The sequence below is a fragment of the Serinus canaria genome, chromosome 5 (genome assembly GCF_022539315.1).
Source record: "Serinus canaria isolate serCan28SL12 chromosome 5, serCan2020, whole genome shotgun sequence".
Classification (NCBI taxonomy): domain Eukaryota; kingdom Metazoa; phylum Chordata; class Aves; order Passeriformes; family Fringillidae; genus Serinus; species Serinus canaria.
The window spans coordinates 32,321,093-32,328,592 of NC_066319.1; the positions used below are offsets into that span (position 1 = coordinate 32,321,093).

Sequence of the window (7,500 nt, forward strand, 5' to 3'; positions counted from 1 at the left end):
CTAAGGAATGACCAATGCACTGCAAAAAGTTGATGCGTGCCTAAACTTGCAGTTTTTGGACACGTCATGAAAAAGAAAATTAAAGAAAATGAATTGTCATATTAAATCTTTGTTGAAGTTCACTAGTAGTAGCTAAGGAAACAACCTAGTCACACAGACACAAGCAGAGAAAAATCTCAAAGCCCTGTCAAGGTTTAGACTCTGCAAACAAGAAACACATGCCCATTTCCTCACAACAAAAGTTAACAGTGGTGTGACATAGGTTGACACCTACTAAATCAGGTTGTTTAAAATGTTTTGTAAGAACCTAACAAAAGTTAAGTGAAGAGGTTATAGAGGATTCAAATATGTCAAACTCAGGTTACAATCCTGACAATGAATCTGAGTAAACTGGCAACTATTGAAAAGCTGCAGCTCTACATAGCTGCAAGCTTCAGGTCAAACACATGATGGCCTTGCCTAAGTATTTTCTGGGCTGGGCTCTCATTTAATTTGTGGACAGAAAAGCAACAGAATTTCAGAGAAAAGGCTAAATGAATACATGTTTCAATAGCAGACAGAAAAAGGATTTTGTAAGTGAAACGTGTGCCTCTTCATTCTGTCTACTGAATTCTTTTACTAATCTGAAAAGAAACACAAGATTAAATGTAAGTCAAGCAAATTTTGACACTGAACGCAAGTAAACAGTTCTGTCACATGAGATCAGCAGGGGTAGGCACTGAGAAAAAAGAGAATCAGCCTTGAAGAAAGTTGTTCAGAAAAGTAAACAGAATTCTGATTTGGAAACTTCAGAAAGGCGAGAAATTCTACAGTCTTGTAACTAAGCTTGGCATAAATTGTATTACCAAGGACTCAAAATTATTTTAAAAACCTCTTTCTATTACTTCAACTTTCAGTTGTTTGTAGCTTTCCTAAAGAAAACAACAATAGGAATAGACAGAGTTCCATTTCCCAAAGAGATACTTGGGAATGGCAACTCTGAGTGTAAATTTAATCTGAGTTATGGGATTTCACAGTTTGAAAGGTGAAGAAAATGGGGCTTAGCACTTGGAGATTATGTCTTCAGAGACACTAGAGCCCAGGACACAAAATATTCTTGAATCATAATATCCAGTAATGCACGGTGGAAGAAACAGGTCAGTTATTCTTATATTTTACTAGTCTCTAAACTGGCTGAAACAAGCTTGTGCATTCCCTAAGAATTGAGTTTATTTAGGCTCAATAAGAAGAAATGGATTTTGAAAATATTAACAAACTCCTCATAATGGAAACCTCCTGCTTACACTCATCTGGAAATACCACACTAATTTCGGTCTTCCTATCACAAAAGTGTAGGGAGAACTAGAAGTTCAAAGACAGAAAAAAACCACTGATGGCCTAATGAAACACATAAAATTTGGGAAATGAAACATTTATTTTAGAAGAGAGAAATAAAAAAAAGGATACCAAAAAAGACAACGCCTGCTTACCATTTCTGCTGTGGGTTAGAACACTCATAGGAATTCTAAAGAGAGCATTTAGATTTAAACATTTTTCTATGCAAAGACACATTTATGAAACTCATAACCACAAAATATCAGGGCCCAAAGGCATAACAGGATTTCAAAAGGCTGGATATCTGGTACTGTTAGTTTTAAAAATTATAAGGAAACCAAGCAATTCTCAAAAAAAGGATCAGCATTTTGGAAGTGATACAAACCAAAAGCAATTTTTACACTTCTTTTAAGAGTTTCTTTGGGAGACAAAAGATCGATGGGTGAAGGTTATCGGTAAGTGCCTGCTGGAGGGCAGAGCTGGAAGAAACACAATGTCAGGAAGTTTTTTGAAACCTATCATGACTAGCTGCTCATTTACTACCACACCAGCAGGATCAGGGAGAGAGCTGCAAAGGTAAAAGTAAGAAAACTCACAGGCTGAGATAAAGACAGTTTAATATGGAAAGTGAAAAACAGGGAAAGCAAAACAATGCATTTTTTCTCATGGGCAGGCAAGTGTTCAGCCATTCTTGGAGAACAGGAACCCATCATGGGTAACAGTGACTTGGGAAGACTAAGATCATCACTCCAAATGCATCCCCTTCCTCCTTCTTCCTCTCACTTTACTGATCATGATGTCACATGGTCTGGAATATTCTATTCAGTTGGGGTTACCTGTCCCAGCTGTGTCTCCTTCCAGCCTCCCATGCATCCCCAGTTTCCTTACCAGCCTGACAGCACAAGAAGCAGAAAAGTCCTTGGCTCTGTCTGAGCCCTGCTCAGCAATAAAAAGAATCTCTATATGATTAACTCTGTGTTCAGTACAAGTCCAATACACAGCCCCATATCATCCACTGTGAAAAAAGTTAGTGCTACCCCAGCCAAAGCCAGCATACTCCTAAACCAAACACTTTCTCCTTCAGAGAATAGGAAAGAGGAACAAGAGATGTAGCCTTGCAGCTTAACACACAACTGGAAGGCATTCAAATAGTGTAGAATATATGGAGGATAGAGCCTATGTAGAATGGAAAATGAAGCAAATTGCATGGAAAAAACCCCAAAATTTGTGTACATGAACAGATCAAAATAAAATAATAATTCCTTAGAAAGAGTAAGCAATCAGTAAAATAACATGCACACCATGCGGACTGGAAACATATTCCCTACTTCACTGGAGAAAACAATTGGGAACAATTTTAATTTTTAATTAAGAAAAAGTACTGTAACCCATTTATTAAATATGTTTTGAATGGCTCTATTGTGAACTAAGGTCAAAATACGATTTCTAGATTCTCAAGCTATGACGTAAGATTAGCTTTATTGATCTTCTGTGTGACTTGTTACAGCTCTCAATCATTATTTTGACAGTTTTATCATACCATAATAGACTTCCTTTTAGATAATTACAGTTACTATGTTCAATTTCAATCTCCTGTAGGACTTTTCCTCTAGATAATCACATAGATTCCTCTAGATCTTGTTTCTTTCTTTGGTCATACATATGCAATAAAGTTTCAATAACAGCCTTAATTATTTTAACATAATTTATTATTAACTTTATTTATTATTTTATCATTATTTTAGCATAATCTTAAGGCTTACCAAACAAGTTCAAGAGTCAATCATACAAGAGAAAACCTTCATCGTTAAAATCTCTCAATAAATTTATTTTGTAAGTACTGAACACCTACCTTAGCAAAACAAAAAGCAGAACATGTAACATTTATGGACCACAAAAGTTACTAAATGTTCAGTTGTGTACATCGCATGTTTTAATTTATACCTATTTCTAATCTTACCACCATGTCACTATTTTCTACAGCCTGCATTTATCTTCCTAATAAAATCCCCATAGGTAACAGTAGGCTGCTCTTCTTTCCTTGTGAAACCATCTCTTTTCCCAGCTGACTAACCCCCAGTTCCCAGAGCCTTCCCCCCACAGGGAAAGTGTTCCATCGCCTTTGCTATCCCAGCAGCCCTCCAGTGAACTCTCCTCAGTCCATCAACATCTCCCTTTTACAGCTGTGGTTTACTACAGAAGGAGTCCAGAGTTTTTCTGCTCAGCTGAATAAGTCTCAAAAGCATCAGAGAGCACAGTGCTGACTGTGCTGCAACCACAAAACAACGTGACTGAGTAAAGCTGGGATGACATGCCTTCCCCTTCTGCCTAAAGGCATTTTTTGCATAGTGTAAACCACCTAAATTATTCTTTTAAAAAAACAGAAGAAATCTCAGCTGGCAGCATTATACTTTGTTGACCTGCTAACTTTCTTCTGATTTTCAAATAATGGTTTCCAATCTCCTTAGTCAAAGAAGTGATTAAACTTAGGTAATTTTATTGCTTGAAGGATCTATATTTTTTGGATTAAGATGACCTAAAATGAAAAGAAAAACAGAGTTTGTTTTATTTTACCTAAAAAACTGGAACATGTAACCTAAAGAGAGTTTTCAGGGTCATGGATCCTACATGGGAAAAAAAATTCCTAACATAAGTCTTCAGCAAATTGATTTTTATTGGGTTTTAAATATCTTTTTCAAATGTTTTTGACTGTTTTATTTGGTTTTTTTCATTGTCTTAAGATAGTCTTGAGGATGTCAAATATTGGATCACCCCTTCAGACAACTGGTCCTATGTTATGTTGTTTAGTCAGCTTTTTACTGAGACATTTTAGCAACACTCTTCAGGTACACTGCATTTGGCACCCTCTTTATTTTATGCTTTTTTGCTCAAGCAGTCAGTTCTGAAGTAGAACGAAGTTAAGTCATGCATTGCTTTTTTAGCACCTTCAATATGAAGTACCTGGATGCTGTACTTGAGAGTTACTTGAGAAAAAATTGATGGCAAGATGTTCCAGGGATTTAATACTCACGCTTCAGAACAGTGCTGCATATATGCTAGGGGAAGGTCTGAAGAAAAGTTCAAATTGAATTATTTACAGTGAACAGCATTTTAAGAGAAGACAGCAAGGCCCATTCCCACTGCTATTGATAAACTAAGGCTGAAGCTGCAATATTTACACCCATTTTATTAACTCTGTTATGGAAGTAACACATCTCACGCTGAAGAATGTTTTCCTCCTGTGAGTTCAAAGATATGCAATTCTACAAACAGAACCAACTTAATTTAGTTGATGGCCATGATCCTACAACTGAGGTGACACTGCTCAAGGAACTCACCAATGTGCAATGTTTAACACCAAGCATGTTCTCTACCTGCTTAAGACATAGGCTTGCTCTGGTATATTATAGAAAGAGAAGTTGGAATAGTCCAAAGAAAGGAAACTTTCAGAATTTGAAGGCAAACAGCTTTTCTCAGCAATACTGTCTCAAGAAAAATTTTCTCCAGCACCAATTTATCAGTGCACTACTGAGGCTGCATTCATCAGACATTTATACAGAAATGGGAAGACTGAACCTTGCTCAGTGTTATGGAAAAGCTGAATTTTCTCTGAAAAAGTGGACAATAGACTTAGAGAGGTTAAAAAGAAAAATTGCCTTTCACTTTGTGTTCATCCATTTTTCCCTTTCTAGCTTAAAGAGGAAGCCAGGAATGAGTATGTGTGGACTCAGAAGTATCTAGCCCTCATGAATCAATGTCTGTCAAGTTGAAGATTGAATTTTTGTCTTTGCATTCATACAAACTTGCCATAGGTCTGTGGCTGAATTAATTAACCTGCTCATGGTTCAGATGTTTATTTTGTAAACTGAGAATAGTATTTGGCCCAAAACTCAACCAGTATTTCAAGAACATCAAGAAGGTGGTATGCAGTGGTTAGAAACTTGGTCATGTAAGCATCATTCACTTCAGTTGTGCACACCTACCAGAGTAAGTGGAAGCAAAAATATTTTCCCACTTACAAAAAGAAAAGACAGACTAGGGATGCTTCACTAAATTATTGTCAGTATTCATGTTGAAAACACACAGTAAAACTGGTGACATGAAAACTATTTTGCATTGTAGACTCATCCTCCTGTTTCTATTGCACTGTTGAAAATAAGGTGCTTGTGTGTATCCAATTTAGCAATTTGAGAATATTGCAAAAGAGCTTCTTCAGAGTTGAAAATAATTTCTGAAAGCTATGCATGCATTTTTGGGGGAGGTCATACAACTTTGAAAATAATTTTATGTATGTTAAACCTTGTTGACATACAAGGAACTCATATTTAGGCAGTGTTCAGGGTAGACAGATTATGTTATGAACGCTGCCTAGATATACTTGACAATTTTGAAGTCACAGCTTTTAATCACCTTATACTAGTTTCTAAAATTCAGTAATAGTATAAATAGTTATATCTCTACTGTGCAGTTTGAAATGCTGCACAATGCTTGTTTCAGAACTGTTGTCCAATTCTTTCCTGCTGTCTGTCTTCACAAGGCAAGTGGAGTGTAGATGAATATCAACATATACCAGCACTGCTCTGCACAACTGCTCAATGCTTTATACTCTTCAGCATATAAAAGGCATCTTGTTTCTTTTTAACATTTTACCAAGAGCTGAGTGTAGAAAACCTGACGATACACATTTACTTTTTGAAGCTGTTTATTCAAGAGCTAGGAAAAGTAGAGGAAGATGGAAGGATATTCTGACTTTATAGACAGGCTAATAATCCACAGCAGGTAGTCATATAGAAGCAGCTTGAGATTGCATTTTATATTATTATCTAAGTGTAAATAAAAAGAGGGTGGAAAAGGTAAGATTAAAGAAAGGTGTAAGATTCTGTCCTTCTTTATGTAGCTGCTATCATCAATTGCCATTCCTGTTTACCATTTTCAACAATGACCTGGAGGATGCAAAAGACAACCAATCAGGAGTCAAGGCTGGCATTCAGATAGACCTAGACAGGCTAAAGGATGGGCCAGCAGCAATCTCATGAAATTTATTAGTAAGAGTCAATGGGCAGTTCTATACCTGGGAAGGAGCAATCCCAGCAACAATGCAAGGTGAGATGGATTGGCTGGGGAGCAGCTTTGCAGAGAAGAACTTGGAGGCCCTGATAGGGCAGCAAACTGAATATGAGCCAGCACTGTGTTGTGGCAGAGAAGATGGTCAACAGCAACTTGGGTTTTATGAAAAGGAGCAGAGCAAATAGATTGAGGGAAGACATAATCTCCATTACTTAGCATTTATTAGACCATAACTAGAATAGAGTTTTGCACCACAGAATTCAACACCTGGAATTCAATGTCTTAAAAGGATACTAAGTACAGAATTTATCTATTTTAACAACATCATTGACTTTATTTTTCTTTTTAGGATACAGAGATAACTATAATATGTGATGTTACATTTACAGGGTTTCATTACACTTATGTAAGGCGCCACCTCTCCTTGGCCCCAGAGTTTTGTTTGGAGTTAATCTTCCATAAACTGATAGAAAAATCTGAGAGCTCTAGTAAGGTAATAGGAAAAAGAATTATTATAGTGCTTGGTTAAATAACATGTTTTGAACTTGATTAAGTCAAAGGATACATAGAGCACATTCTTCATACTGTACAGCATCCCAAAAGAAATTGAAGGTGGTCAAAAACTGAAAACTGGCACACAAGGCTCTCCTGCTCACACCCAAATAGTGAAACACTAAGAGGATGCATTTTATTCACAGAAACTGTGAACTTTTCATTTACAATATATGGAATGGTGGCTATTATAGCATAATTGTCTTTTGATATACTTAAAATAAGCAGTATAGAGGTCAATTCTAAGCTCTATTACTTTATGCAAAAGAAAACTAAGAGAACTCAAGATTTTCTCAATTGCAACAACAATGCACCATTTAAATAAGGAATTTGGTGTGATATTACCATAATCTCTATCTCAAGATCAACGTTACTGGAAAATGAAAAATAGAAGGCTATCAAATCAAGTAGTCTGTATTCTGGAATGGAAGAAGACAAGGCTACAATCTGTAAAACTTTCCACTGTACTGAATTTCCACCCAACTTAAACTATGTGGGCAGAATTTAGGTCCACTTTCCACATTTAATTTAAAAGAAATACTGAAGGTATTATACTCTTATTTACTC

General features: G+C 36.3%; 1 protein-coding gene across 2 annotated transcripts in view; it reads right to left on the reverse strand.

The window, feature by feature from the left end:
* The window catches only part of CDIN1 (CDAN1 interacting nuclease 1), a 122,402-nt gene that overhangs the window by 77,813 nt on the left and 37,089 nt on the right, over positions 1 to 7,500 (reverse strand). The window lies entirely within an intron of this gene.